Source organism: Aegilops tauschii, unplaced genomic scaffold (assembly GCF_002575655.3).
Source record: "Aegilops tauschii subsp. strangulata cultivar AL8/78 unplaced genomic scaffold, Aet v6.0 ptg001092l_obj, whole genome shotgun sequence".
NCBI lineage: Eukaryota > Viridiplantae > Streptophyta > Magnoliopsida > Poales > Poaceae > Aegilops > Aegilops tauschii.
Genome location: NW_027333302.1, coordinates 22,441 through 32,717, shown reverse-complemented (window position 1 = coordinate 32,717; position 10,277 = coordinate 22,441). Strand labels below are relative to the sequence as shown.

General features: G+C 36.6%; 1 non-coding gene across 1 annotated transcript; it reads right to left on the bottom strand.

The window, feature by feature from the left end:
• Positions 1 to 9,949: 9,949 nt before the first annotated feature.
• On the bottom strand, positions 9,950 to 10,022 carry TRNAF-GAA (transfer RNA phenylalanine (anticodon GAA)). The gene has a single exon. It is a non-coding gene; the product is annotated as a tRNA-Phe (tRNA).
• Positions 10,023 to 10,277: the final 255 nt, after the last annotated feature.

Genomic DNA, 10,277 nt, shown 5'->3' with positions numbered 1-10,277 from the left:
CAATTGGTACGCGCAAGAAATAGGCCAATTCGGCAGCTTTTTGTTCAATTTCTCGTGGAGTAAAAAATTGATCATCAGTACGAGTCAAGGGAATGATCCCCTGGCCCCGGATTTCCATATAAAGAATACGACGAGGATAAAGACCCTCTTTAACCTGAATTCTAATTGATTGGATATCCCGCATAAGGAATCGAAGGAAGACGCGACGTTTTATTCCAGGGAATCCCCAACGAAAAATGCACACTATTCCCTCTTTTCTATCGAATCGGTCATAACCACTACCTACATTCCACAAAATAGTACACCACAAGTAGGAGCTAATGAATAGGCCTGCGATTCCGTAGAAAGACATCACGACCCCCTGCGGAAAAAAAAGAATTTCTTGAGATGGAAGTATAGATATAATATTCTTACCAAGATAACTGGAAATCCCAACCGATAAGAATCCTAGTGAACCTAGAAAAAGAATACAGGCCCAGAAAAAATTACCCCTTTTTCGAGAACCTTTTAGAAGTTCTACCCATATGTGTTCTGATCGCCAATTCATATTAGATATACTAAATCCAGCAGCGGTCGATTGAAATTGAGAGAATAAGCTAAATAATTTTGACTTTACTTTTTTTGATTCTGAAATCGCCTTCAGCAACTAGTACTCCTGTGAAATAATAGGTTAGATACATTGACTTTCTATTCAAAAAATATTCGTTGATTCAATTAAAATAAATAAAATAAAACTCGCTATACCTGGCTCTGCATATTCATGCATTTATGCTCGTAGCCTATATCCGCATCCATAACCGTTTTTCATTTGTGTGTAGAAAGTGTGTGTAGAAAAAGCCACATACCCTACCATATTATATTACTTACACTAAAAAATACTAGACAATCTTATTTTTTTGCACATAAAGAAATAAAGAAGTCATTGCAATTGCCGGAAATACTAAGCCTACTAAAGGCACGAAAATAGAAGGTAAGTTTAAATCCGTCATGGAATAGGTGTCTCAATTCAAATTTACTATTTCTATCTAGTCGAAAAATATCTTAAGATTCTTATGATATAATTAAGTATATCTATTATAAGGAATATTGACTATTGTATTGTATTTTTTATTTTTAGTTTGAAAAATATTCTGTAAAAAAAATGAAAGGATAATAAGAAAATTCCAAAAAAGGAGAACTAATTAAAAAGATTTTATTTTGATTTTCCCATCCTCATGGCCTTTCTATCTTTCTAATCTAATTTGAAATTGGATTCAAAAGAAAGCGGTTAGAATTTACTTCCTGCATACATACTTCTCTAGAAGCGCATACAATTGATAATACTATATTTTATTATTTTATTATTTTATTTGTATTTCTTTATTGTATTATACCTTAATATATATATTCTAGATATATAGAATAGACGAATCTCGATTTGTCAAGTCTCATGATCATATCATGATCTATTTTTATTCGGCTCAATCTTTTTTTTTTCTAAAAAAGATTGAGCCGAGTTTAATTGCAATCAATTAGAAGAATAAAGAAGAATTACTGCATTTCATAACTGATTTTTTTCTCTTTTTATTTCGTTTCTTTTTTATTTATACCTTCTTTATCTTTAGTTTTATCTAGTTAATCAATAGTATCTACCGGCTCGAACTCGAATTTGATCGCCTTCCATACTTCACAAGCTGCGGCTAGTTCAGGACTCCATTTGCAAGCTGCTCGGATAATTTCATTACCTTCGCGAGCAAGATCGCGCCCTTCGTTACGAGCTTGTACACAGGCTTCTAAAGCCACTCGATTAGCTGCTGCACCAGGTGCATTTCCCCAAGGATGTCCTAAAGTTCCTCCACCAAATTGTAATACAGAATCGTCCCCAAAGATTTCGGTCAGAGCTGGCATATGCCAAACATGAATACCACCTGAAGCTACCGGTATAACACCTGGCATGGATACCCAGTCCTGAGTGAAAAAGATACCGCGAGCACGATCTTTTTCAATAAAATCATCGCGCAATAAATCAACAAAACCTAAAGTCATTTCGCGTTCCCCTTCTAACTTACCTACTACTGTACCGGAGTGGATATGATCTCCCCCAGACATACGCAATGCTTTAGCTAATACACGGAAATGCATACCATGATTTTTCTGTCTATCAATAACTGCATGCATTGCACGGTGAATGTGAAGAAGTAGGCCATTGTCGCGGCAATAATGAGCCAAAGTAGTATTTGCGGTGAATCCCCCAGTTAAGTAGTCATGCATTACAATAGGAACCCCTAATTCTCTTGCAAATACAGCTCTCTTAATCATTTCTTCACATGTACCCGCAGTCGCATTCAAGTAATGCCCCTTGATTTCACCGGTTTCGGCCTGTGATTTATAAATAGCTTCGGCACAAAAGACAAAACGGTCTCTCCAGCGCATAAATGGTTGTGAGTTTACGTTTTCATCATCTTTGGTAAAATCAAGTCCACCACGTAGACACTCATAACACGCTCTACCATAATTTTTTGCGGATAATCCCAATTTTGGTTTAATAGTACATCCCAATAAAGGACGACCATACTTGTTCAACTTATCTCTTTCAACTTGGATACCATGAGGCGGGCCTTGGAAAGTTTTTGAATAAGTAGGGGGAATTCGTAGATCCTCCAAACGTAGAGCACGTAGGGCTTTGAAACCAAATACGTTACCTACAATGGAAGTAAACATGTTAGTAACGGAACCCTCTTCAAATAGGTCTAATGGATAAGCTACATAACAGATCCATTGGTTGTCTTCCCCAGCAACAGGCTCGATGTGATAGCATCGTCCTTTGTAACGATCAAGACTGGTAAGTCCATCAGTCCAAACAGTTGTCCATGTACCAGTAGAAGATTCGGCAGCTACTGCAGCCCCTGCTTCTTCGGGCGGAACCCCAGGCTGAGGACTTACTCGGAATGCTGCCAAGATATCAGTATCCTTAGTTTCATACTCTGGGGTGTAGTAAGTCAATTTATAATCTTTAACACCAGCTTGAAATCCAACACCTGCTTTAGTTTCTGTTTGTGGTGACATAAGTCCCTCCCTATAACTCTTGAATTAAGAATTCTCACAATAACAGGGTCTACTCGATGTTAATTAGGCGTAAATGAAACTTTAGAAAAAATCTCGTAAAACAAAAAAAAAGGATATTCAATTAATATAATATCAACTCATTAAAGAAAATTGAGGGCATGCTTAGGTTAATGAATATGTTTCATTCATATATAATGCGTACACCCTGTGTATGTTCTATCCTATAGGAATTCCACTATAGGAATTCGATAGGAATTGAGTTGTTGTTATGGTAAGTTAACACGGTTCGTTATTAAACCATGGATTTGATTTACCAAATCCATAATTATTGTATACTCTTTGATAGATATAGCGCAACCCAAATTAATTCCTAATCCTTATTTTACAAGTTCTTAATAGTTCTCTTTTCTTATTTTGAATGCAAATACCTAACTAAATACTAATAAAATTCTTTGTTGACAGCAATCTATGCTTCACAGTAGTATATATTTTGTATATCGAAGTCCTAGATAGGAAAGTAGAGTAGGCACAGATCCTCCACAAAAGGCAAAATGTATGTATATGAAAAAAAGATTGATTGAACTTTCCAACGGACTCATTCCATGAGTAAACGATTGAATGGGATTCGCTTGGGCAACGAAATCAAGTCCTGGTCCCCTTTTCTCTCTTATTGAATTAACTAATTCATTTCCTTTTTACTTTTGGATTTTTTTTGATTTGATTTGGCATTATTCAACAATAAAAAAAGAAAAATTTCGACAAATTCCTTTTTTTTAATTATGTGATAATTATGAGAACCAATCCTACTACTTCTCCTCCCGGGGTTTCCACAATTGAAGAAAAAAGTACAGGTCGTATCGATCAAATTATTGGACCCGTGCTGGATGTCACTTTTCCCCCAGGCAAGTTACCTTATATTTATAACGCTTTGGTAGTCCAGAGTAGAGACACTGCCGATAAGCAAATTAATGTGACTTGTGAGGTACAACAATTATTAGGAAATAATCGAGTTAGAGCTGTAGCTATGAGTGCTACGGACGGGTTGATGAGAGGAATGGAAGTGATTGACACGGGAGCTCCTCTCAGTGTTCCGGTCGGTGGAGCTACTCTCGGACGAATTTTCAACGTTCTTGGGGAGCCTGTTGACAATTTGGGTCCTGTAGATAGTAGTGCAACGTTCCCTATTCATAGATCTGCGCCTGCCTTTATCGAGTTAGATACGAAATTATCCATCTTTGAAACAGGTATTAAGGTCGTCGATCTTTTAGCTCCTTATCGACGTGGAGGAAAAATAGGACTATTTGGGGGGGCTGGAGTAGGTAAAACAGTACTGATCATGGAATTAATCAATAACATTGCTAAAGCTCATGGGGGCGTATCCGTATTCGGTGGAGTAGGGGAACGGACTCGTGAAGGAAATGATCTTTATATGGAAATGAAGGAATCCGGAGTAATTAATGAAAAAAATATTGAGGAATCAAAGGTAGCTCTAGTCTATGGCCAAATGAATGAACCACCGGGAGCTCGTATGAGAGTTGGTTTAACTGCCCTAACTATGGCGGAATATTTCCGAGATGTTAATAAGCAAGACGTGCTTTTATTTATCGATAATATCTTTCGTTTTGTTCAAGCAGGATCAGAGGTATCCGCTTTATTAGGGAGAATGCCCTCCGCAGTGGGTTATCAACCTACTCTTAGTACAGAAATGGGTTCTTTGCAAGAAAGAATTGCTTCTACTAAAAAGGGATCTATAACTTCGATTCAAGCAGTTTATGTACCTGCAGACGATTTGACCGACCCTGCCCCTGCCACAACATTTGCACATTTGGATGCTACTACCGTACTTTCCAGAGGATTAGCTTCCAAGGGTATTTATCCAGCAGTAGATCCTTTAGATTCAACCTCGACTATGTTACAGCCTCGGATCGTTGGCAACGAACATTATGAAACTGCGCAAAGAGTTAAGGAAACTTTACAACGTTACAAAGAACTTCAGGACATTATCGCAATTCTTGGCTTGGATGAATTATCGGAAGAGGATCGTTTAACTGTAGCAAGAGCAAGAAAAATTGAGCGTTTCTTATCACAACCGTTCTTTGTGGCAGAAGTTTTTACTGGTTCTCCAGGAAAGTATGTTGCTCTTGCGGAAACTATTAGGGGATTTCAACTAATCCTTTCCGGAGAATTAGACGGCCTACCTGAACAGGCTTTTTATTTGGTGGGTAACATCGATGAAGCTAGCACGAAAGCTATAACCTTAGAAGAGGAGAACAAATCGAAGAAATGAAATTAAATCTTTATGTACTGACTCCTAAGCGAATTATTTGGGATTGTGAAGTGAAAGAAATCATTTTATCCACTAATAGTGGCCAAATTGGCGTATTACCAAACCACGCCCCCATTAACACAGCAGTAGATATGGGTCCTTTGAGAATACGCCTCCTCAACGACCAATGGTTAACAGCGGTTCTGTGGAGCGGTTTTGCGAGAATAGTTAATAATGAGATCATCATTTTAGGAAATGATGCGGAACTGGGTAGTGATATTGATCCGGAAGAAGCTCAAAAGGCACTTGAAATAGCCGAAGCTAACTTGAGTAAAGCTGAGGGTACGAAAGATTTGGTTGAAGCGAAGCTCGCTCTCAGACGAGCTAGGATACGAATCGAGGCTGTCAATTGGATTCCCCCATCCAATTGAAGACAATCCAGTGGTTTATAGTTGATACAAAGAAAAAGGGAAGAGGGGTAGAAAAAGTTATTAGATAGTGAAGCGAAGTAAGTCCAATGCTATCTAGTAATTTTTCTACCTACTTACCTACTATTGGATTTGAACCAATGACTCCCGCCGTATGAAAGCAATACTCTAACCACTGAGTTAAGTAGGCAATTTATCACCACAAAGGAAGACCCATTACTTCGATCGATTATATATTGAATCCCTTTTCTAAGCAATACCGCTCTGTTATTGGTCTGTTATATACTAAATACTAAACTAAATACTAAACAGATACAGATCAAAGGGGTATCCTCTGGCATTAGAAAATATTCATCTTGACAAGAAATTATCTATATGTTAAGATATCTGTGATAAGGGCTATAGCTCAGTTCGGTAGAGCAACTCGTTTACACGTGCGCCAATGCTTTTCAAAGGAGCTTATTATGCAATGAACATAATCGATCTTATTGCAAAATCAATGTCTTACTTCATAGATTCGAGAGAATAGGAGAACAGTAGCCTGACAAACAGTCGGTTCAGTCCGATTCAGGTGCCAATTCAGGTGCCTAATCAAATAGAACCCTTATGGATTTGCTAGTTGATAAGGTAAATATCCAGCCCACTAAATGCTAGGCGTAATGAGGATAAGGGCCTCCAAAAAACTTCTTTTCGTTCTATGAACTTTAAGGTGTATGAAGTCTCATAGTTAACTCTTGCAGTGGAACGATAGAGACTCCATTTCACTTAGGTTGATTTAATTTAGACCGGAGGCAGACCTAAGTCAAGGTAATCCTCCTTTGAAACACTTTGGTATTGCTCCTAGATAGATCATAATACAAAAAATCAATCAGAGCACAGGGAGCCATCTCATTATCTTTCCGTAAAGAAAAACTATGGTGGACTAACTGATCTTTAAATCAGTTTATGAAAGAGCCCAATGCAAAAAAATGCATGTTGGGTCTTTGAAACAGTTCAAATCATTTCGATAATAATCCGTTTGATCTGTTTTACCGAGAAGGTCTACGGTTCGAATCCGTATAGCCCTAATATGCCCTTTTTTAGATTTTAGGATCTCTATCCTATGTTTTCTTTAGTTTAGTATAGTTTTCATTTTCTCATTAGTATTTGTTTATAGACTGGATAGGCGCCTGCGACATAGAATAGAGATAAAAGCATTACCAAAGGCTCATTCATCGAAAATCAAAATCATACAGACAGGAAAAGAAAAACGAATTTCTATCAAATCAATAGAAGAAAGGATCCTTTCCCTGATTTGAATCCCGTCCTCCTTCAAATAGGATATCTCTAGACTTCCCTATAATAACTGCAATGATTTTATCCATTTTGCGAATTCCTACTTTGTTTTAAGTATATTTATTACTTTGTTTATAGATACATTATGTAAATTGATCAACTTTAAATAGAAAAAATAAAGTAAAGAGTAAATAAGAAAACAGAATATTCTGTCTCATAGTTCTGAAATAGAGTTCTTTATTTTTATTTTATAGTATTACTTCTCATTAATTATACTGCATAGATTAGTCCTACTATCTTAATTAGGTTCTAATTTAGTAGTATTCTCATTTTTATTTAATAGTCTCTTATTATTTTATTATTAAATATTAAATAAAGGATAGAGCTATTCTTTTTTCTAGAGATTCTAGAGAAAGCGAGACAAAGTGAAACGAGAAAGTTTTCTTTATATAAGAATTAGATCTACATACACCATATCTAAATAGAATGGAAATCCAAAAGAAAGGGAGTTGGGATTCCATTGGATGAATCTTTAAAGAAGATGCAGCACAGAGGAAACAAAGGCTAAACTAAGCGCTTTTGTTTGAACAAAAAAGATTCTTGTTTCACCGAGGAAAAGAGAGAAGTTCTGGATAAATTGACAATGCTGAATTGAATTGACTAATTTAAGTTCCGCCTATTCCACATTAATGGGAGTACATTATGTTTCTGCTTCACGAATATGATATTTTTTGGACATTTCTAATAATAGCAAGCCTTATTCCTATTTTGGCATTTTCGATTTCAGGACTTTTAGCCCCGGTTAGTGAAGGACCAGAGAAGCTTTCTAGTTATGAATCGGGTATAGAACCCATGGGAGGGGCTTGGGTACAATTCCGAATACGCTATTATATGTTTGCGCTCGTTTTTGTTGTTTTTGATGTGGAAACCGTCTTTCTATACCCTTGGGCAATGAGTTTCGACGTATTGGGTGTATCCGTTTTTATCGAAGCTTTGATTTTCGTGCTTATCTTAGTTGTTGGTTTAGTTTATGCATGGCGAAAAGGAGCCTTGGAATGGTCTTAACTGAATATTTAGACAAAAAAAAAGAAGGAAAAGATTCTATTGAGACAGTTATGAATTTGATTGAGTTTCCCTTACTTGACCAAACAAGTTCCAATTCTGTTATTTCAACTACACCAAATGATCTTTCGAATTGGTCAAGACTCTCCAGTTTATGGCCCCTTCTATACGGTACCAGTTGTTGTTTCATTGAATTTGCTTCATTAATAGGCTCACGATTCGACTTTGATCGTTATGGATTGGTACCAAGATCAAGTCCTAGGCAAGCAGACCTAATTTTAACAGCCGGTACGGTAACAATGAAAATGGCTCCCTCTTTAGTGAGATTATACGAGCAAATGCCTGAACCAAAATACGTCATTGCTATGGGAGCCTGTACTATTACAGGGGGAATGTTCAGTACGGATTCCTATAGTACTGTTCGGGGAGTTGATAAGTTAATTCCTGTGGATGTCTACTTGCCGGGCTGCCCACCTAAACCGGAGGCAGTTATAGATGCCCTAACAAAACTTCGTAAGAAGATATCGCGAGAAATAGTTGAGGATCGAACTCTATCTCAAAATAAAAATAGATGTTTTACTACCAGTCACAAGCTTTATGTTAGGCGCAGTACTCATACAGGAACTTATGAGCAAGAATTGCTCTATCAATCACCATCTACATTAGATATATCTTCTGAAACTTTTTTCAAATCCAAAAGTTCAGTACCTTCCTACAAATTAGTGAATTAGGAGAGGGGCTCTTTTGTGTAGAAAAATAAAAAGCAGGGCAATCTTTCAAACTTGCATCCGAAATGTGAAATATTTATACAAAGAGGGAGAGATGAAGACAATGCAGCAGGGTTGGTTATCTAATTGGCTAGTCAAACATGAGGTGGTTCATAGATCTTTGGGCTTTGATCACCGAGGAATAGAGACTTTACAAATAAAAGCAGGGGATTGGGATTCCATTGCTGTCATTTTATATGTATATGGTTACAATTATTTACGCTCCCAATGTGCTTATGATGTAGCACCCGGTGGATCTTTAGCTAGCGTGTATCATCTTACGAGAATACAATATGGTATAGATAATCCAGAAGAAGTCTGCATAAAAGTCTTTGCCCAAAAGGATAATCCTAGAATTCCGTCTGTCTTCTGGATTTGGAGAAGTGCCGATTTTCAAGAACGCGAATCTTATGATATGGTGGGAATCTCTTATGATAATCATCCGCGCCTTAAACGTATCCTAATGCCTGAAAGTTGGATAGGCTGGCCCTTACGTAAGGATTATATAACCCCCAATTTTTATGAAATACAAGATGCTCATTGAATGATAAGAAATTCATGCTCACTTATACAACACAACTCCAGATTTTATTCAAGTCAAGGAATATTTTTAGGTTCTTTTCCTAGATGAAACGGAATACCTATTTATAATTAATTCCTAATTATACAAAAGCATTCCAGATAGACTGAGCAAAAAAAGGGTTTCATTTGGATTCCCCTATTTTGAAAATCGCATATTAATTTCCTTCATATGAACAGAAAAATAGGATGACTCAAAGAAGTTCTCTACCAGGAACTTTGTACCGCGCACATTACTTAGCACAACTAGGAAAATAAGATAAGATAAAGATAAGCAAGACTAAAAAAATATTCGTCGGAATAGCGGAATACAAAATTAAGAAACGCAAAAAAATAAAGGGGAATCTCACCCCCTTCTTTATCATAAAGAAAAGATATATTTTAAAACTTCTTTAAAAAGAAGTGCCTCTATATTTATATTATAGATTTATCCACTTAGATGAATAAATATTATTAATGAATATGTATCACAATCCATCTCGAGGTATTTGGATCAATACCTATTCGGTGGATCTTTTTTTTTTCTCTGCCAGGAACCAGATTTGAACTGGTGACACGAGGATTTTCAGTCCTCTGCTCTACCAACTGAGCTATCCTGACCTTTTCTTGTGCATCATCCTAGTAGAGTATTTGTATCTATGTCAATTAAAAGGACTAAAAATTAATTAAAGTATTTCAAATTTAAAATTTGAAAATGGGGGGGTAGTCCTATGCATTGTGCATGGTTTACTTAAATAAAACTTAAAAATAGAGTGAATAACCAAGATTTCTTGCCGATACTCTAATAAAAAAGAAATCTATTCAATGAATAGGATAAGATCCATTGAGTTCTCTTCGCATTCCTTTGTGAAAGAG